We start from the raw sequence: 23512 nt of genomic DNA, 5'->3' as shown, positions 1-23512 counted from the left end.
CTAACACCTGCCTCAGACCACTAGAACAGCTGAGTAATCTACCACCTGCCTCAGACCCCTAGAATGGCTGAACAGCTGAGTAATCTAACACCTGTCTCAGACCACTAGAACAGCTGAGTAATCTACCACCTGCCTCAGACCACTAGAACAGCTGAGTAATCTAACACCTGCCTCAGACCACTAGAACAGCTGAGTAATCTACCACCTGCCTCAGACCACTAGAACAGCTGAGTAATCTACCACCTGCCTCAGACCACTAGAACAGCTGAGTAATCTAACACCTGCCTCAGACCACTAGAACAGCTGAGTAATCTACCACCTGCCTCAGACCACTAGAACAGCTGAGTAATCTAACACCTGCCTCAGACCACTAGAACAGCTGAGTAATCTAACACCTGCCTCAGACCACTAGAACAGCTGAGTAATCTAACACCTGCCTCAGACCACTAGAACAGCTGAGTAATCTACCACCTGCCTCAGACCACTAGAACAGCTGAGTAATCTACCACCTGCCTCAGACCACTAGAACAGCTGAGTAATCTAACACCTGCCTCAGACCACAGAACAGCTGAGTAATCTAACACCTGCCTCAGACCACTAGAACAGCTGAGTAATCTACCACCTGCCTCAGACCACTAGAACAGCTGAGTAATCTAACACCTGCCTCAGACCACTAGAACAGCTGAGTAATCTAACACCTGCCTCAGACCACTAGAACAGCTGAGTAATCTAACACCTGCCTCAGACCACTAGAACAGCTGAGTAATCTACACCTGTCTCAGACCACTAGAACAGCTGAGTAATCTAACACCTGCCTCAGACCACTAGAACAGCTGAGTAATCTACCACCTGTCTCAGACCACTAGAACAGCTGAGTAATCTAACACCTGCCTCAGACCACTAGAACAGCTGAGTAATCTAACACCTGCCTCAGACCACTAGAACAGCTGAGTAATCTAACACCTGTCTCAGACCACTAGAACAGCTGAGTAATCTAACACCTGTCTCAGACCACTAGAACAGCTGAGTAATCTACCACCTGCCTCAGACCACTAGAACAGCTGAGTAATCTAACACCTGCCTCAGACCACTAGAACAGCTGAGTAATCTAACACCTGCCTCAGACCACTAGAACAGCTGAGTAATCTAACACCTGCCTCAGACCACTAGAACAGCTGAGTAATCTAACACCTGCCTCAGACCACTAGAACAGCTGAGTAATCTACCACCTGCCTCAGACCACTAGAACAGCTGAGTAATCTAACACCTGCCTCAGACCACTAGAACAGCTGAGTAATCTAACACCTGCCTCAGACCACTAGAACAGCTGAGTAATCTAACACCTGCCTCAGACCACTAGAACAGCTGAGTAATCTAACACCTGCCTCAGACCACTAGAACAGCTGAGTAATCTAACACCTGCCTCAGACCACTAGAACAGCTGAGTAATCTAACACCTGCCTCAGACCACTAGAACAGCTGAGTAATCTACCACCTGCCTCAGACCACTAGAACAGCTGAGTAATCTAACACCTGCCTCAGACCACTAGAACAGCTGAGTAATCTACCACCTGCCTCAGACCACTAGAACAGCTGAGTAATCTACCACCTGCCTCAGACCACTAGAACAGCTGAGTAATCTACCACCTGCCTCAGACCACTAGAACAGCTGAGTAATCTACCCTGCCTCAGACCACTAGAACAGCTGAGTAATCTAACACCTGCCTCAGACCACTAGAACAGCTGAGTAATCTAACACCTGCCTCAGACCACTAGAACAGCTGAGTAATCTAACACCTGCCTCAGACCACTAGAACAGCTGAGTAATCTAACACCTGCCTCAGACCACTAGAACAGCTGAGTAATCTAACACCTGCCTCAGACCACTAAACAGCTGAGTAATCTAACACCTGCCTCAGACCACTAGAACAGCTGAGTAATCTACACCTGCCTCAGACCACTAGAACAGCTGAGTAATCTAACACCTGCCTCAGACCACTAGAACAGCTGAGTAATCTAACACCTGTCTCAGACCACTAGAACAGCTGAGTAATCTAACACCTGCCTCAGACCACTAGAACAGCTGAGTAATCTACACCTGCCTCAGACCACTAGAACAGCTGAGTAATCTAACACCTGCCTCAGACCACTAGAACAGCTGAGTAATCTAACACCTGCCTCAGACCACTAGAACAGCTGAGTAATCTAACACCTGCCTCAGACCACTAGAACAGCTGAGTAATCTACCACCTGCCTCAGACCACTAGAACAGCTGAGTAATCTAACACCTGCCTCAGACCACTAGAACAGCTGAGTAATCTAACACCTGCCTCAGACCACTAGAACAGCTGAGTAATCTAACACCTGCCTCAGACCACTAGAACAGCTGAGTAATCTAACACCTGCCTCAGACCACTAGAACAGCTGAGTAATCTACCACCTGCCTCAGACCACTAGAACAGCTGAGTAATCTACACCTGTCTCAGACCACTAGAACAGCTGAGTAATCTAACACCTGTCTCAGACCACTAGAACAGCTGAGTAATCTAACACCTGCCTCAGACCACTAGAACAGCTGAGTAATCTACACCTGCCTCAGACCACTAGAACAGCTGAGTAATCTAACACCTGCCTCAGACCACTAGAACAGCTGAGTAATCTACCACCTGCCTCAGACCACTAGAACAGCTGAGTAATCTAACACCTGCCTCAGACCACTAGAACAGCTGAGTAATCTACCACCTGCCTCAGACCACTAGAACAGCTGAGTAATCTAACACCTGCCTCAGACCACTAGAACAGCTGAGTAATCTAACACCTGCCTCAGACCACTAGAACAGCTGAGTAATCTAACACCTGCCTCAGACCACTAGAACAGCTGAGTAATCTACCACCTGCCTCAGACCACTAGAACAGCTGAGCTACCACCTGCCTCAGACCACTAGAACAGCTGAACACCTGCCTCAGACCACTAGAACAGCTGAGTAATCTAACACCTGCCTCAGACCACTAGAACAGCTGAGTGATCTAACACCTGCCTCAGACCACTAGAACAGCTGAGTAATCTAACACCTGCCTCAGACCACTAGAACAGCTGAGTAATCTAACACCTGCCTCAGACCACTAGAACAGCTGAGTAATCTAACACCTGCCTCAGACCACTAGAACAGCTGAGTAATCTACCACCTGCCTCAGACCACTAGAACAGCTGAGTAATCTAACACCTGCCTCAGACCACTAGAACAGCTGAGTAATCTAACACCTGCCTCAGACCACTAGAACAGCTGAGTAATCTAACACCTGCCTCAGACCACTAGAACAGCTGAGTAATCTAACACCTGCCTCAGACCACTAGAACATCTGAGTAATCTACCACCTGCCTCAGACCACTAGAACAGCTGAGTAATCTAACACCTGCCTCAGACCACTAGAACAGCTGAGTAATCTACCACCTGCCTCAGACCACTAGAACAGCTGAGTAATCTAACACCTGCCTCAGACCACTAGAACAGCTGAGTAATCTACCACCTGCCTCAGACCACTAGAACAGCTGAGTAATCTAACACCTGCCTCAGACCACTAGAACAGCTGAGTAATCTAACACCTGCCTCAGACCACTAGAACAGCTGAGTAATCTACCACCTGCCTCAGACCACTAGAACAGCTGAGTAATCTAACACCTGCCTCAGACCACTAGAACAGCTGAGTAATCTACCACCTGTCTCAGACCACTAGAACAGCTGAGTAATCTAACACCTGTCTCAGACCACTAGAACAGCTGAGTAATCTAACACCTGTCTCAGACCACTAGAACAGCTGAGTAATCTAACACCTGCCTCAGACCACTAGAACAGCTGAGTAATCTAACACCTGTCTCAGACCACTAGAACAGCTGAGTAATCTACCACCTGCCTCAGACCACTAGAACAGCTGAGTAATCTACCACCTGCCTCAGACCACTAGAACAGCTGAGTAATCTAACACCTGCCTCAGACCACTAGAACAGCTGAGTAATCTAACACCTGCCTCAGACCACTAGAACAGCTGAGTAATCTACCACCTGCCTCAGACCACTAGAACAGCTGAGTAATCTACCACCTGCCTCAGACCACTAGAACAGCTGAGTAATCTACCACCTGCCTCAGACCACTAGAACAGCTGAGTAATCTAACACCTGCCTCAGACCACTAGAACAGCTGAGTAATCTAACACCTGCCTCAGACCACTAGAACAGCTGAGTAATCTACCACCTGCCTCAGACCACTAGAACAGCTGAGTAATCTAACACCTGCCTCAGACCACTAGAACAGCTGAGTAATCTAACACCTGCAGCTCAGACCACTAGAACAGCTGAGTAATCTAACACCTGCCTCAGACCACTAGAACAGCTGAGTAATCTAACACCTGCCTCAGACCACTAGAACAGCTGAGTAATCTAACACCTGCCTCAGACCACTAGAACAGCTGAGTAATCTACCACCTGCCTCAGACCACTAGAACAGCTGAGTAATCTAACACCTGCCTCAGACCACTAGAACAGCTGAGTAATCTAACACCACCTCAGACCACTAGAACAGCTGAGCAATCTAACACCTGCCTCAGACCACTAGAACAGCTGAGTAATCTAACACCTGCCTCAGACCACTAGAACAGCTGAGTAATCTAACACCTGCCTCAGACCACTAGAACAGCTGAGTAATCTAACACCTGCCTCAGACCACTAGAACAGCTGAGTAATCTAACACCTGCCTCAGACCACTAGAACAGCTGATTGATCTAACACCTGCCTCAGACCACTAGAACAGCTGAGTAATCTAACACCTGCCTCAGACCACTAGAACAGCTGAGTAATCTAACACCTGCCTCAGACCACTAGAACAGCTGAGTAATCTAACACCTGCCTCAGACCACTAGAACAGCTGAGTAATCTAACACCTGCCTCAGACCACTAGAACAGCTGAGTAATCTACCACCTGCCTCAGACCACTAGAACAGCTGAGTAATCTAACACCTGCCTCAGACCACTAGAACAGCTGAGTAATCTAACACCTGCCTCAGACCACTAGAACAGCTGAGTAATCTAACACCTGCCTCAGACCACTAGAACAGCTGAGTAATCTACCACCTGCCTCAGACCACTAGAACAGCTGAGTAATCTAACACCTGCCTCAGACCACTAGAACAGCTGAGTAATCTACCACCTGCCTCAGACCACTAGAACAGCTGAGTAATCTAACACCTGCCTCAGACCACTAGAACAGCTGAGTAATCTAACACCTGCCTCAGACCACTAGAACAGCTGAGTAATCTAACACCTGCCTCAGACCACTAGAACAGCTGAGTAATCTAACACCTGCCTCAGACCACTAGAACAGCTGAGTAATCTACCACCTGCCTCAGACCACTAGAACAGCTGAGTAATCTAACACCTGCCTCAGACCACTAGAACAGCTGAGTAATCTACCACCTGCCTCAGACCACTAGAACAGCTGAGTAATCTAACACCTGCCTCAGACCACTAGAACAGCTGAGTAATCTAACACCTGCCTCAGACCACTAGAACAGCTGAGTAATCTAACCTGCCTCAGACCACTAGAACAGCTGAGTAATCTAACACCTGCCTCAGACCACTAGAACAGCTGAGTAATCTACCACCTGCCTCAGACCACTAGAACAGCTGAGTAATCTACCACCTGCCTCAGACCACTAGAACAGCTGAGTAATCTAACACCTGCCTCAGACCACTAGAACAGCTGAGTAATCTAACACCTGCCTCAGACCACTAGAACAGCTGAGTAATCTACCACCTGCCTCAGACCACTAGAACAGCTGAGTAATCTACCACCTGCCTCAGACCACTAGAACAGCTGAGTAATCTACCACCTGCCTCAGACCACTAGAACAGCTGAGTAATCTAACACCTGCCTCAGACCACTAGAACAGCTGAGTAATCTAACACCTGCCTCAGACCACTAGAACAGCTGACTACCACCTGTCTCAGACCACTAGAACAGCTGAGTAATCTAACACCTGCCTCAGACCACTAGAACAGCTGAGTAATCTAACACCTCAGACCACTAGAACAGCTGAGCAATCTAACACCTGCCTCAGACCACTAGAACAGCTGAGTAATCTAACACCTGCCTCAGACCACTAGAACAGCTGAGTAATCTAACACCTGCCTCAGACCACTAGAACAGCTGAGTAATCTAACACCTGCCTCAGACCACTAGAACAGCTGAGTAATCTACACCTGCCTCAGACCACTAGAACAGCTGAGTAATCTAACACCTGCCTCAGACCACTAGAACAGCTGAGTAATCTAACACCTGCCTCAGACCACTAGAACAGCTGAGTAATCTAACACCTGCCTCAGACCACTAGAACAGCTGAGTAATCTAACACCTGCCTCAGACCACTAGAACAGCTGAGTAATCTAACACCTGCCTCAGACCACTAGAACAGCTGAGTAATCTAACACCTGCCTCAGACCACTAGAACAGCTGAGTAATCTAACACCTGCCTCAGACCACTAGAACAGCTGAGTAATCTAACACCTGCCTCAGACCACTAGAACAGCTGAGTAATCTACCACCTGCCTCAGACCACTAGAACAGCTGAGTAATCTAACACCTGCCTCAGACCACTAGAACAGCTGAGTAATCTACCACCTGCCTCAGACCACTAGAACAGCTGAGTAATCTAACACCTGCCTCAGACCACTAGAACAGCTGAGTAATCTAACACCTGCCTCAGACCACTAGAACAGCTGAGTAATCTAACACCTGCCTCAGACCACTAGAACAGCTGAGTAATCTAACACCTGCCTCAGACCACTAGAACAGCTGAGTAATCTAACACCTGCCTCAGACCACTAGAACAGCTGAGTAATCTAACACCTGCCTCAGACCACTAGAACAGCTGAGTAATCTACCACCTGCCTCAGACCACTAGAACAGCTGAGTAATCTACACCTGCCTCAGACCACTAGAACAGCTGAGTAATCTAACACCTGCCTCAGACCACTAGAACAGCTGAGTAATCTACCACCTGCCTCAGACCACTAGAACAGCTGAGTAATCTAACACCTGCCTCAGACCACTAGAACAGCTGAGTAATCTAACACCTGCCTCAGACCACTAGAACAGCTGAGTAATCTAACACCTGCCTCAGACCACTAGAACAGCTGAGTAATCTAACACCTGCCTCAGACCACTAGAACAGCTGAGTAATCTAACACCTGCCTCAGACCACTAGAACAGCTGAGTAATCTAACACCTGCCTCAGACCACTAGAACAGCTGAGTAATCTAACACCTGCCTCAGACCACTAGAACAGCTGAGTAATCTAACACCTGCCTCAGACCACTAGAACAGCTGAGTAATCTAACACCTGCCTCAGACCACTAGAACAGCTGAGTAATCTAACACCTGCCTCAGACCACTAGAACAGCTGAGTAATCTAACACCTGCCTCAGACCACTAGAACAGCTGAGTAATCTAACACCTGCCTCAGACCACTAGAACAGCTGAGTAATCTACCACCTGCCTCAGACCACTAGAACAGCTGAGTAATCTAACACCTGCCTCAGACCACTAGAACAGCTGAGTAATCTAACACCTGCCTCAGACCACTAGAACAGCTGAGTAATCTAACACCTGCCTCAGACCACTAGAACAGCTGAGTAATCTACCACCTGCCTCAGACCACTAGAACAGCTGAGTAATCTAACACCTGCCTCAGACCACTAGAACAGCTGAGTAATCTACCACCTGCCTCAGACCACTAGAACAGCTGAGTAATCTAACACCTGCCTCAGACCACTAGAACAGCTGAGTAATCTACCACCTGCCTCAGACCACTAGAACAGCTGAGTAATCTAACACCTGCCTCAGACCACTAGAACAGCTGAGTAATCTAACACCTGCCTCAGACCACTAGAACAGCTGAGTAATCTAACACCTGCCTCAGACCACTAGAACAGCTGAGTAATCTACCACACTGCCTCAGACCACTAGAACAGCTGAGTAATCTAACACCTGCCTCAGACCACTAGAACAGCTGAGTAATCTAACACCTGCCTCAGACCACTAGAACAGCTGAGCAATCTAACACCTGCCTCAGACCACTAGAACAGCTGAGTAATCTACACCTGCCTCAGACCACTAGAACAGCTGAGTAATCTAACACCTGCCTCAGACCACTAGAACAGCTGAGTAATCTAACACCTGCCTCAGACCACTAGAACAGCTGAGTAATCTAACACCTGCCTCAGACCACTAGAACAGCTGAGTAATCTAACACCTGCCTCAGACCACTAGAACAGCTGAGTAATCTAACACCTACCTCAGACCACTAGAACAGCTGAGTAATCTAACACCTGCCTCAGACCACTAGAACAGCTGAGTAATCTAACACCTGCCTCAGACCACTAGAACAGCTGAGTAATCTAACACCTGCCTCAGACCACTAGAACAGCTGAGTAATCTAACACCTGCCTCAGACCACTAGAACAGCTGAGTAATCTACCACCTGCCTCAGACCACTAGAACAGCTGAGTAATCTAACACCTGCCTCAGACCACTAGAACAGCTGAGTAATCTAACACCTGCCTCAGACCACTAGAACAGCTGAGTGATCTAACACCTGCCTCAGACCACTAGAACAGCTGAGTAATCTAACACCTGCCTCAGACCACTAGAACAGCTGAGTAATCTAACACCTGCCTCAGACCACTAGAACAGCTGAGTAATCTAACACCTGCCTCAGACCACTAGAACAGCTGAGTAATCTAACACCTGTCTCAGACCACTAGAACAGCTGAGTAATCTAACACCTGCCTCAGACCACTAGAACAGCTGAGTAATCTAACACCTGCCTCAGACCACTAGAACAGCTGAGTAATCTAACACCTGCCTCAGACCACTAGAACAGCTGAGTAATCTACCACCTGCCTCAGACCACTAGAACAGCTGAGTAATCTAACACCTGCCTCAGACCACTAGAACAGCTGAGTAATCTAACACCTGCCTCAGACCACTAGAACAGCTGAGTAATCTACCACCTGCCTCAGACCACTAGAACAGCTGAGTAATCTAACACCTGCCTCAGACCACTAGAACAGCTGAGTAATCTACCACCTGCCTCAGACCACTAGAACAGCTGAGTAATCTAACACCTGCCTCAGACCACTAGAACAGCTGAGTAATCTACCACCTGCCTCAGACCACTAGAACAGCTGAGTAATCTACCACCTGCCTCAGACCACTAGAACAGCTGAGTAATCTAACACCTGCCTCAGACCACTAGAACAGCTGAGTAATCTAACACCTGCCTCAGACCACTAGAACAGCTGAGTAATCTACCACCTGTCTCAGACCACTAGAACAGCTGAGTAATCTAACACCTGCCTCAGACCACTAGAACAGCTGAGTAATCTAACACCTGCCTCAGACCACTAGAACAGCTGAGTAATCTAACACCTGCCTCAGACCACTAGAACAGCTGAGTAATCTAACACCTGCCTCAGACCACTAGAACAGCTGAGTAATCTACCACCTGCCTCAGACCACTAGAACAGCTGAGTAATCTAACACCTGCCTCAGACCACTAGAACAGCTGAGTAATCTAACACCTGCCTCAGACCACTAGAACAGCTGAGTAATCTAACACCTGCCTCAGACCACTAGAACAGCTGAGTAATCTAACACCTGCCTCAGACCACTAGAACAGCTGAGTAATCTAACACCTGCCTCAGACCACTAGAACAGCTGAGTAATCTAACACCTGCCTCAGACCACTAGAACAGCTGAGTAATCTACCACCTGCCTCAGACCACTAGAACAGCTGAGTAATCTAACACCTGCCTCAGACCACTAGAACAGCTGAGTAATCTACCACCTGCCTCAGACCACTAGAACAGCTGAGTAATCTAACACCTGCCTCCAGACCACTAGAACAGCTGAGTAATCTAACACCTGCCTCAGACCACTAGAACAGCTGAGTAATCTAACACCTGCCTCAGACCACTAGAACAGCTGAGTAATCTACCACCTGCCTCAGACCACTAGAACAGCTGAGTAATCTACCACCTGCCTCAGACCACTAGAACAGCTGAGTAATCTAACACCTGCCTCAGACCACTAGAACAGCTGAGTAATCTAACACCTGCCTCAGACCACTAGAACAGCTGAGTAATCTACCACCTGCCTCAGACCACTAGAACAGCTGAGTAATCTAACACCTGCCTCAGACCACTAGAACAGCTGAGTAATCTAACACCTGCCTCAGACCACTAGAACAGCTGAGTAATCTACCACCTGCCTCAGACCACTAGAACAGCTGAGTAATCTAACACCTGCCTCAGACCACTAGAACAGCTGAGCTGTGAACAGCTGAGCAATCTAACACCTGCCTCAGACCACTAGAACAGCTGAGTAATCTAACACCTGCCTCAGACCACTAGAACAGCTGAGTAATCTAACACCTGCCTCAGACCACTAGAACAGCTGAGTAATCTAACACCTGCCTCAGACCACTAGAACAGCTGAGTAATCTAACACCTGCCTCAGACCACTAGAACAGCTGAGTAATCTAACACCTGCCTCAGACCACTAGAACAGCTGAGTAATCTAACACCTGCCTCAGACCACTAGAACAGCTGAGTAATCTACACCTGCCTCAGACCAGTAGAACAGCTGAGTAATCTAACACCTGCCTCAGACCACTAGAACAGCTGAGTAATCTAACACCTGCCTCAGACCACTAGAACAGCTGAGTAATCTACCACCTGCCTCAGACCAGTAGAACAGCTGAGTAATCTAACACCTGCCTCAGACCACTAGAACAGCTGAGTAATCTAACACCTGTCTCAGACCACTAGAACATCTGAGTAATCTACCACCTGCCTCAGACCACTAGAACAGCTGAGTAATCTACCACCTGCCTCAGACCACTAGAACAGCTGAGTAATCTAACACCTGCCTCAGACCACTAGAACAGCTGAGTAATCTACCACCTGCCTCAGACCACTAGAACAGCTGAGTAATCTAACACCTGCCTCAGACCACTAGAACAGCTGAGTAATCTACCACCTGCCTCAGACCACTAGAACAGCTGAGTAATCTAACACCTGTCTCAGACCACTAGAACAGCTGAGTAATCTAACACCTGCCTCAGACCACTAGAACAGCTGAGTAATCTACCACCTGCCTCAGACCACTAGAACAGCTGAGTAATCTAACACCTGCCTCAGACCACTAGAACAGCTGAGTAATCTAACACCTGTCTCAGACCACTAGAACAGCTGAGTAATCTAACACCTGTCTCAGACCACTAGAACAGCTGAGTAATCTACCACCTGCCTCAGACCACTAGAACAGCTGAGTAATCTACCACCTGCCTCAGACCACTAGAACAGCTGAGTAATCTAACACCTGCCTCAGACCACTAGAACAGCTGAGTAATCTACCACCTGCCTCAGACCACTAGAACAGCTGAGTAATCTACCACCTGCCTCAGACCACTAGAACAGCTGAGTAATCTAACACCTGTCTCAGACCACTAGAACAGCTGAGTAATCTAACACCTGCCTCAGACCACTAGAACAGCTGAGTAATCTAACACCTGCCTCAGACCACTAGAACAGCTGAGTAATCTACCACCTGCCTCAGACCACTAGAACAGCTGAGTAATCTACCACCTGCCTCAGACCACTAGAACAGCTGAGTAATCTAACACCTGCCTCAGACCACTAGAACAGCTGAGTAATCTAACACCTGCCTCAGACCACTAGAACAGCTGAGTAATCTAACACCTGTCTCAGACCACTAGAACAGCTGAGTAATCTAACACCTGCCTCAGACCACTAGAACAGCTGAGTAATCTAACACCTCAGACCACTAGAACATCTGAGTAATCTAACACCTGCCTCAGACCACTAGAACAGCTGAGTAATCTACCACCTGCCTCAGACCACTAGAACAGCTGAGTAATCTACCACCTGCCTCAGACCACTAGAACAGCTGAGTAATCTACCACCTGCCTCAGACCACTAGAACAGCTGAGTAATCTACCACCTGCCTCAGACCACTAGAACAGCTGAGTAATCTAACACCTGCCTCAGACCACTAGAACAGCTGAGTAATCTAACACCTGCCTAGACCACTAGAACAGCTGATAACACCTGCCTCAGACCACTAGAACAGCTGAGTAATCTAACACCTGCCTCAGACCACTAGAACAGCTGAGTAATCTACACCTGCCTCAGACCACTAGAACAGCTGAGTAATCTAACACCTGCCTCAGACCACTAGAACAGCTGAGTAATCTACCACCTGCCTCAGACCACTAGAACAGCTGAGTAATCTAACACCTGTCTCAGACCACTAGAACAGCTGAGTAATCTACCACCTGCCTCAGACCACTAGAACAGCTGAGTAATCTAACACCTGCCTCAGACCACTAGAACAGCTGAGTAATCTACCACCTGCCTCAGACCACTAGAACAGCTGAGTAATCTAACACCTGCCTCAGACCACTAGAACAGCTGAGTAATCTAACACCTGCCTCAGACCACTAGAACAGCTGAGTAATCTACCACCTGCCTCAGACCACTAGAACAGCTGAGTAATCTAACACCTGCCTCAGACCACTAGAACAGCTGAGTAATCTAACACCTGTCTCAGACCACTAGAACAGCTGAGTAATCTAACACCTGCCTCAGACCACTAGAACAGCTGAGTAATCTACCACCTGCCTCAGACCACTAGAACAGCTGAGTAATCTACCACCTGCCTCAGACCACTAGAACAGCTGAGTAATCTACCACCTGCCTCAGACCACTAGAACAGCTGAGTAATCTAACACCTGCCTCAGACCACTAGAACAGCTGAGTAATCTAACACCTGCCTCAGACCACTAGAACAGCTGAGTAATCTACCACCTGCCTCAGACCACTAGAACAGCTGAGTAATCTAACACCTGCCTCAGACCACTAGAACAGCTGAGTAGTAATCTACAGCTGACCTGCCTCAGACCACTAGAACAGCTGAGTAATCTACCACCTGCCTCAGACCACTAGAACAGCTGAGTAATCTAACACCTGCCTCAGACCACTAGAACAGCTGAGTAATCTAACACCTGCCTCAGACCACTAGAACAGCTGAGTAATCTACCACCTGTCTCAGACCACTAGAACAGCTGAGTAATCTAACACCTGCCTCAGACCACTAGAACAGCTGAGTAATCTAACACCACTAGAACAGCTGAGCAATCTAACACCTGCCTCAGACCACTAGAACAGCTGAGTAATCTAACACCTGCCTCAGACCACTAGAACAGCTGAGTAATCTAACACCTGCCTCAGACCACTAGAACAGCTGATTGATCTAACACCTGCCTCAGACCACTAGAACAGCTGAGTAATCTAACACCTGCCTCAGACCACTAGAACAGCTGAGTAATCTACCACCTGCCTCAGACCACTAGAACAGCTGAGTAATCTAACACCTGCCTCAGACCACTAGAACAGCTGAGTAATCTACCACCTGCCTCAGACCACTAGAACAGCTGAGTAATCTACCACCTGCCTCAGACCACTAGAACAGCTGAGTAATCTACCACCTGCCTCAGACCACTAGAACAGCTGAGTAATCTAACACCTGCCTCAGACCACTAGAACAGCTGAGTGATCTAACACCTGCCTCAGACCACTAGAACAGCTGAGTGATCTAACACCTGCCTCAGACCACTAGAACAGCTGAGTAATCTAACACCACCTGACTCAGACCACTAGAACAGCTGAGTAATCTAACACCTGCCTCAGACCACTAGAACAGCTGAGTAATCTAACACCTGCCTCAGACCACTAGAACAGCTGAGTAATCTAACACCTGCCTCAGACCACTAGAACAGCTGAGTAATCTACCACCTGCCTCAGACCACTAGAACAGCTGAGTAATCTAACACCTGCCTCAGACCACTAGAACAGCTGAGTAATCTAACACCTGTCTCAGACCACTAGAACAGCTGAGTAATCTAACACCTGCCTCAGACCACTAGAACAGCTGAGTAATCTACCACCTGCCTCAGACCACTAGAACAGCTGAGTAATCTAACACCTGCCTCAGACCACTAGAACAGCTGAGTAATCTACCACCTGCCTCAGACCACTAGAACAGCTGAGTAATCTAACACCTGCCTCAGACCACTAGAACAGCTGAGTAATCTACCACCTGCCTCAGACCACTAGAACAGCTGAGTAATCTACCACCTGCCTCAGACCACTAGAACAGCTGAGTAATCTAACACCTGCCTCAGACCACTAGAACAGCTGAGTAATCTACCACCTGCCTCAGACCACTAGAACAGCTGAGTAATCTAACACCTGCCTCAGACCACTAGAACAGCTGAGTAATCTACCACCTGTCTCAGACCACTAGAACAGCTGAGTAATCTAACACCTGCCTCAGACCACTAGAACAGCTGAGTAATCTAACACCTGCCTCAGACCACTAGAACAGCTGAGTAATCTACCACCTGCCTCAGACCACTAGAACAGCTGAGTAATCTAACACCTGTCTCAGACCACTAGAACAGCTGAGTAATCTACCACCTGTCTCAGACCACTAGAACAGCTGAGTAATCTACCACCTGTCTCAGACCACTAGAACAGCTGAGTAATCTAACACCTGCCTCAGACCACTAGAACAGCTGAGTAATCTACCACCTGCCTCAGACCACTAGAACAGCTGAGTAATCTACCACCTGCCTCAGACCACTAGAACAGCTGAGTAATCTACCACCTGTCTCAGACCACTAGAACAGCTGAGTAATCTACACCTGCCTCAGACCACTAGAACAGCTGAGTAATCTACCACCTGCCTCAGACCACTAGAACAGCTGAGTAATCTAACACCTGCCTCAGACCACTAGAACAGCTGAGTAATCTACCACCTGCCTCAGACCACTAGAACAGCTGAGTAATCTAACACCTGCCTCAGACCACTAGAACAGTTGAGTAATCTAACACCTGTCTCAGACCACTAGAACAGCTGAGTAATCTAACACCTGCCTCAGACCACTAGAACAGCTGAGTAATCTAACACCTGCCTCAGACCACTAGAACAGCTGAGTAATCTAACACCTGCCTCAGACCACTAGAACAGCTGAGTAATCTAACACCTGTCTCAGACCACTAGAACAGCTGAGTAATCTAACACCTGCCTCAGACCACTAGAACAGCTGAGTAATCTACCACCTGCCTCAGACCACTAGAACAGCTGAGTAATCTAACACCTGTCTCAGACCACTAGAACAGCTGAGTAATCTAACACCTGTCTCAGACCACTAGAACAGCTGAGTAATCTACCACCTGCCTCAGACCACTAGAACAGCTGAGTAATCTACCACCTGCCTCAGACCACTAGAACAGCTGAGTAATCTACCACCTGCCTCAGACCACTAGAACAGCTGAGTAATCTACCACCTGCCTCAGACCACTAGAACAGCTGAGTAATCTACCACCTGCCTCAGACCACTAGAACAGCTGAGAATCTAACACCTGCCTCAGACCACTAGAACAGCTGATTAATCTAACACCTGCCTCAGACCACTAGAACAGCTGAGTAATCTAACACCTGCCTCAGACCACTAGAACAGCTGAGTAATCTAACACCTCCTGACCAGACCACTAGAACAGCTGAGTAATCTAACACCTGCCTCAGACCACTAGAACAGCTGAGTAATCTAACACCTGCCTCAGACCACTAGAACAGCTGAGTAATCTAACACCTGCCTCAGACCACTAGAACAGCTGAGTAATCTACCACCTGCCTCAGACCACTAGAACAGCTGAGTAATCTAACACCTGCCTCAGACCACTAGAACAGCTGAGTAATCTAACACCTGTCTCAGACCACTAGAACAGCTGAGTAATCTAACACCTGCCTCAGACCACTAGAACAGCTGAGTAATCTACCACCTGCCTCAGACCACTAGAACAGCTGAGTAATCTAACACCTGCCTCAGACCACTAGAACAGCTGAGTAATCTACCACCTGCCTCAGACCACTAGAACAGCTGAGTAATCTAACACCTGCCTCAGACCACTAGAACAGCTGAGTAATCTACCACCTGCCCCAGACCACTAGAACAGCTGAGTAATCTACCACCTGCCTCAGACCACTAGAACAGCTGAGTAATCTACCACCTGCCTCAGACCACTAGAACAGCTGAGTAATCTACCACCTGTCTCAGACCACTAGAACAGCTGAGTAATCTAACACCTGCCTCAGACCACTAGAACAGCTGAGTAATCTACCACCTGACTCAGACCACTAGAACAGCTGAGTAATCTAACACCTGCCTCAGACCACTAGAACAGCTGAGTAATCTAACACCTGCCTCAGACCACTAGAACAGCTGAGTAATCTACCACCTGTCTCAGACCACTAGAACAGCTGAGTAATCTAACACCTGTCTCAGACCACTAGAACAGCTGAGTAATCTACCACCTGTCTCAGACCACTAGAACAGCTGAGTAATCTACCACCTGCCTCAGACCACTAGAACAGCTGAGTAATCTAACACCTGCCTCAGACCACTAGAACAGCTGAGTAATCTAACACCTGCCTCAGACCACTAGAACAGCTGAGTAATCTACCACCTGCCTCAGACCACTAGAACAGCTGAGTAATCTACCACCTGTCTCAGACCACTAGAACAGCTGAGTAATCTAACACCTGCCTCAGACCACTAGAACAGCTGAGTAATCTACCACCTGCCTCAGACCACTAGAACAGCTGAGTAATCTAACACCTGCCTCAGACCACTAGAACAGCTGAGTAATCTACCACCTGCCTCAGACCACTAGAACAGTTGAGTAATCTACCACCTGCCTCAGACCACTAGAACAGCTGAGTAATCTAACACCTGTCTCAGACCACTAGAACAGCTGAGTAATCTAACACCTGCCTCAGACCACTAGAACAGCTGAGTAATCTAACACCTGCCTCAGACCACTAGAACAGCTGAGTAATCTAACACCTGTCTCAGACCACTAGAACAGCTGAGTAATCTAACACCTGTCTCAGACCACTAGAACAGCTGAGTAATCTAACACCTGCCTCAGACCACTAGAACAGCTGAGTAATCTACCACCTGCCTCAGACCACTAGAACAGCTGAGTAATCTAACACCTGCCTCAGACCACTAGAACAGCTGAGTAATCTAACACCTGCCTCAGACCACTAGAACAGCTGAGTAATCTAACACCTGCCTCAGACCACTAGAACAGCTGAGTAATCTACCACCTGCCTCAGACCACTAGAACAGCTGAGTAATCTACCACCTGCCTCAGACCACTAGAACAGCTGAGTAATCTACCACCTGCCTCAGACCACTAGAACAGCTGAGTAATCTAACACCTGCCTCAGACCACTAGAACAGCTGAGTAATCTAACACCTGTCTCAGACCACTAGAACAGCTGAGTAATCTAACACCTGCCTCAGACCACTAGAACAGCTGAGTAATCTAACACCTGCCTCAGACCACTAGAACAGCTGAGTAATCTACCACCTGCCTCAGACCACTAGAACAGCTGAGTAATCTACCACCTGCCTCAGACCACTAGAACAGCTGAGTAATCTACCACCTGCCTCAGACCACTAGAACAGCTGAGTAATCTAACACCTGCCTCAGACCACTAGAACAGCTGAGTAATCTAACACCTGCCTCAGACCACTAGAACAGCTGAGTAATCTACCACCTGCCTCAGACCACTAGAACAGCTGAGTAATCTAACACCTGTCTCAGACCACTAGAACAGCTGAGTAATCTAACACCTGCCTCAGACCACTAGAACAGCTGAGTAATCTAACACCTGTCTCAGACCACTAGAACAGCTGAGTAATCTAACACCTGTCTCAGACCACTAGAACAGCTGAGTAATCTAACACCTGTCTCAGACCACTAGAACAGCTGAGTAATCTAACACCTGTCTCAGACCACTAGAACAGCTGAGTAATCTAACACCTGTCTCAGACCACTAGAACAGCTGAGTAATCTACCACCTGTCTCAGACCACTAGAACAGCTGAGTAATCTAACACCTGCCTCAGACCACTAGAACAGCTGAGTAATCTACCACCTGTCTCAGACCACTAGAACAGCTGAGTAATCTACCACCTGCCTCAGACCACTAGAACAGCTGAGTAATCTACCACCTGCCTCAGACCACTAGAACAGCTGAGTAATCTACCACCTGTCTCAGACCACTAGAACAGCTGAGTAATCTACCACCTGCCTCAGACCACTAGAACAGCTGAGTAATCTAACACCTGTCTCAGACCACTAGAACAGCTGAGTAATCTACCACCTGCCTCAGACCACTAGAACAGCTGAGTAATCTAACACCTGCCTCAGACCACTAGAACAGCTGAGTAATCTAACACCTGCCTCAGACCACTAGAACAGCTGAGTAATCTAACACCTGTCTCAGACCACTAGAACAGCTGAGTAATCTACCACCTGCCTCAGACCACTAGAACAGCTGAGTAATCTAACACCTGCCTCAGACCACTAGAACAGCTGAGTAATCTAACACCTGCCTCAGACCACTAGAACAGCTGAGTAATCTAACACCTGTCTCAGACCACTAGAACAGCTGAGTAATCTAACACCTGTCTCAGACCACTAGAACAGCTGAGTAATCTAACACCTGCCTCAGACCACTAGAACAGCTGAGTAATCTAACACCTGTCTCAGACCACTAGAACAGCTGAGTAATCTAACACCTGCCTCAGACCACTAGAACAGCTGAGTAATCTAACACCTGCCTCAGACCACTAGAACAGCTGAGTAATCTAACACCTGCCTCAGACCACTAGAACAGCTGAGTAATCTAACACCTGCCTCAGACCACTAGAACAGCTGAGTAATCTAACACCTGTCTCAGACCACTAGAACAGCTGAGTAATCTAACACCTGCCTCAGACCACTAGAACAGCTGAGTAATCTACCACCTCAGACCACTAGAACAGCTGAGTAATCTACCACCTGTCTCAGACCACTAGAACAGCTGAGTAATCTAACACCTGCCTCAGACCACTAGAACAGCTGAGGAATCTACCACCTGCCTCAGACCACTAGAACAGCTGAGTAATCTAACACCTGCCTCAGACCACTAGAACAGCTGAGTAATCTACCACCTGACTCAGACCACTAGAACAGCTGAGTAATCTACCACCTGTCTCAGACCACTAGAACAGCTGAGTAATCTAACACCTGCCTCAGACCACTAGAACAGCTGAGTAATCTAACACCTGCCTCAGACCACTAGAACAGCTGAGTAATCTAACACCTGTCTCAGACCACTAGAACAGCTGAGTAATCAAACACCTGTCTCAGACCACTAGAACAGCTGAGTAATCTAACACCTGTCTCAGACCACTAGAACAGCTGAGTAATCTACCACCTGCCTCAGACCACTAGAACAGCTGAGTAATCTAACACCTGCCTCAGACCACTAGAACAGCTGAGTAATCTAACACCTGCCTCAGACCACTAGAACAGCTGAGTAATCTAACACCTGTCTCAGACCACTAGAACAGCTGAGTAATCTAACACCTGCCTCAGACCACTAGAACAGCTGAGTAATCTACCACCTGCCTCAGACCACTAGAACAGCTGAGTAATCTACCACCTGCCTCAGACCACTAGAACAGCTGAGTAATCTACCACCTGCCTCAGACCACTAGAACAGCTGAGTAATCTAACACCACCTGCCTCAGACCACTAGAACAGCTGAGTAATCTAACACCTGTCTCAGACCACTAGAACAGCTGAGTAATCTAACACCTGCCTCAGACCACTAGAACAGCTGAGTAATCTAACACCTGCCTCAGACCACTAGAACAGCTGAGTAATCTACCACCTGCCTCAGACCACTAGAACAGCTGAGTAATCTAACACCTGCCTCAGACCACTAGAACAGCTGAGTAATCTACCACCTGCCTCAGACCACTAGAACATCTGAGTAATCTAACACCTGCCTCAGACCACTAGAACAGCTGAGTAATCTAACACCTGCCTCAGACCACTAGAACAGCTGAGTAATCTACCACCTGCCTCAGACCACTAGAACAGCTGAGTAATCTAACACCTGTCTCAGACCACTAGAACAGCTGAGTAATCTAACACCTGCCTCAGACCACTAGAACAGCTGAGTAATCTAACACCTGTCTCAGACCACTAGAACAGCTGAGTAATCTAACACCTGTCTCAGACCACTAGAACATCTGAGTAATCTAACACCTGTCTCAGACCACTAGAACAGCTGAGTAATCTAACACCTGTCTCAGACCACTAGAACAGCTGAGTAATCTAACACCTGCCTCAGACCACTAGAACAGCTGAGTAATCTAACACCTGTCTCAGACCACTAGAACATCTGAGTAATCTAACACCTGTCTCAGACCACTAGAACAGCTGAGTAATCTAACACCTGTCTCAGACCACTAGAACAGCTGAGTAATCTACCACCTGCCTCAGACCACTAGAACAGTGAGTAATCTACCACCTGCCTCAGACCACTAGAACAGCTGAGTAATCTAACACCTGCCCCAGACCACTAGAACAGCTGAGTAATCTAACACCTGTCTCAGACCACTAGAACAGCTGAGTAATCTACCACCTGCCTCAGACCACTAGAACAGCTGAGTAATCTAACACCTGTCTCAGACCACTAGAACAGCTGAGTAATCTAACACCTGCCTCAGACCACCACGAACAGCTGAGTAATCAAACACCTGTCTCAGACCACTAGAACAGCTGAGTAATCTAACACCTGTCTCAGACCACTAGAACAGCTGAGTAATCTAACACCTCAGACCACTAGAACAGCTGAGTAATCTAACACCTGTCTCAGACCACTAGAACAGCTGAGTAATCTAACACCTGCCTCAGACCACTAGAACAGCTGAGTAATCTAACACCTGTCTCAGACCACTAGAACAGCTGAGTAATCTAACACCTGCCTCAGACCACTAGAACAGCTGAGTAATCTAACACCTGCCTCAGACCACTAGAACAGCTGAGTAATCAAACACCTGCCTCAGACCACTAGAACAGCTGAGTAATCTAACACCTGCCTCAGACCACTAGAACAGCTGAGTAATCTACCACCTGCCTCAGACCACTAGAACAGCTGAGTAATCTACCACCTGTCTCAGACCACTAGAACAGCTGAGTAATCTAACACCTGCCTCAGACCACTAGAACAGGACTAGAACAGCTGAGTAATCTAACACCTGCCTCAGACCACTAGAACAGCTGAGTAATCTAACACCTGCCTCAGACCACTAGAACAGCTGAGTAATCTAACACCTGTCTCAGACCACTAGAACATCTGAGTAATCTAACACCTGTCTCAGACCACTAGAACATCTGAGTAATCTAACACCTGTCTCAGACCACTAGAACAGCTGAGTAATCTAACACCTGTCTCAGACCACTAGAACAGCTGAGTAATCTAACACCTGCCTCAGACCACTAGAACAGCTGAGTAATCTAACACCTGTCTCAGACCACTAGAACATCTGAGTAATGGTCACCTGTCTCAGACCACTAGAACAGCTGAGTAATCTAACACCTGTCTCAGACCACTAGAACATGCTGAGTAATCTACCACCTGCCTCAGACCACTAGAACAGTTGAGTAATCTACCACCTGCCTCAGACCACTAGAACAGCTGAGTAATCTAACACCTGCCCCAGACCACTAGAACAGCTGAGTAATCTAACACCTGTCTCAGACCACTAGAACAGCTGAGTACTACCACCTGCCTCAGACCACCAGAACAGCTGAGTAATCTAACACCTGTCTCAGACCACTAGAACAGCTGAGTAATCTAACACCTGCCTCAGACCACTAGAACAGCTGAGTAATCAAACACCTGTCTCAGACCACTAGAACAGCTGAGTAATCTAACACCTGTCTCAGACCACTAGAACAGCTGAGTAATCTAACACCTCAGACCACTAGAACAGCTGAGTAATCTAACACCTGTCTCAGACCACTAGAACAGCTGAGTAATCTAACACCTGTACCAGACCACTAGAACAGCTGAGTAATCTAACACCTGTCTCAGACCACTAGAACAGCTGAGTAATCTAACACCTGCCTCAGACCACTAGAACAGCTGAGTAATCTAACACCTGCCTCAGACCACTAGAACAGCTGAGTAATCAAACACCTGTCTCAGACCACTAGAACAGCTGAGTAATCTAACACCTGCCTCAGACCACTAGAACAGCTGAGTAATCTACCACCTGCCTCAGACCACTAGAACAGCTGAGTAATCTACCACCTGTCTCAGACCACTAGAAGCTGAGTAATCTAACACCTGCCTCAGACCACTAGAACAGCTGAGGAATCTACCACCTGCCTCAGACCACTAGAACAGCTGAGTAATCTAACACCTGCCTCAGACCACTAGAACAGCTGAGTAATCTAACACCTGACTCAGACCACTAGAACAGCTGAGGAATCTACCACCTGTCTCAGACCACTAGAACAGCTGAGTAATCTAACACCTGCCTCAGACCACTAGAACAGCTGAGTAATCTACCACCTGACTCAGACCACTAGAACAGCTGAGTAATCTAACCTGTCTCAGACCACTAGAACAGCTGAGTAATCTAACACCTGTCTCAGACCACTAGAACAGCTGAGTAATCAAACACCTGTACAGACCACTAGAACAGCTGAGTAATCTAACACCTGTCTCAGACCACTAGAACAGCTGAGTAATCTACCACCTGTCTCAGACCACTAGAACAGCTGAGTAATCTAACACCTGCCTCAGACCACTAGAACAGCTGAGTAATGTGCAGGGTACCTGCCTCAGACCACTAGAACAGCTGAGTAATCTAACACCTGCCTCAGACCACTAGAACAGCTGAGTAATCTAACACCTGTCTCAGACCACTAGAACAGCTGAGTAATCTACCACCTGCCTCAGACCACTAGAACAGCTGAGTAATCTACCACCTGTCTCAGACCACTAGAACAGCTGAGTAATCTAACACCTGCCTCAGACCACTAGAACATCTGAGTAATCTACCACCTGTCTCAGACCACTAGAACAGCTGTGAGTCATTAGATGCTTTTTTAGGTCTATTCAATCATATTGTTCAATATATTGAGTTCTATTTTGCTACTTGTAGGCTCTGTATTTTGTCTCAATGTATATGATGTGTATCTAACATGAACACAATGACGTCCAAATGTGCAGTGCATTTCTTGAGGTAAATTAGAATAACCGTACCAGTACTTTGCAGTCAATGTGGGGATAATAGAAAATGATCCGTGAGTATTGTGAAATAATTCTAACGTTAAGAACATATTTGAATGGAGAACCAGCTGACTGAGAGCAGTCAATCCTGTCAGGATAAATACCAGACATGATACCTTGTTGTGCTGTGATAATGAGACTATCTGAAGGATGTGGAAC

The 23512-nt window shown here is 47.5% G+C and overlaps 1 long non-coding RNA gene across 50 annotated transcripts; it reads right to left on the bottom strand.

Annotated features, from left to right (window-relative positions):
• Nucleotides 1-81: 81 nt before the first annotated feature.
• Nucleotides 82-23127, bottom strand: LOC127920020 (uncharacterized). Of its 50 annotated transcripts, XR_008104803.1 has the most exons (9): nt 19437-19769; nt 18149-18946; nt 16857-17046; nt 15336-15487; nt 15108-15183; nt 13510-13699; nt 12374-12411; nt 11322-11587; nt 8683-8798 (listed from the first exon to the last, which is right to left on the bottom strand). It is a non-coding gene; the product is annotated as an uncharacterized LOC127920020 (long non-coding RNA). The 50 variants fall into 50 exon arrangements; XR_008104817.1 differs by lacking the exons at nt 8683-8798; nt 11322-11587; nt 12374-12411; nt 13510-13699 and adding exons at nt 777-963; nt 1002-1613; nt 11892-12039; nt 14539-14614 and having other exon boundaries at nt 15108-15487; XR_008104784.1 differs by lacking the exon at nt 8683-8798 and adding an exon at nt 777-963 and having other exon boundaries at nt 15108-15487.
• Nucleotides 23128-23512: the final 385 nt, after the last annotated feature.

This window comes from Oncorhynchus keta, unplaced genomic scaffold (genome assembly GCF_023373465.1).
Source record: "Oncorhynchus keta strain PuntledgeMale-10-30-2019 unplaced genomic scaffold, Oket_V2 Un_contig_18113_pilon_pilon, whole genome shotgun sequence".
NCBI lineage: Eukaryota > Metazoa > Chordata > Actinopteri > Salmoniformes > Salmonidae > Oncorhynchus > Oncorhynchus keta.
This window is presented reverse-complemented; position numbering and strand designations above follow the sequence as displayed.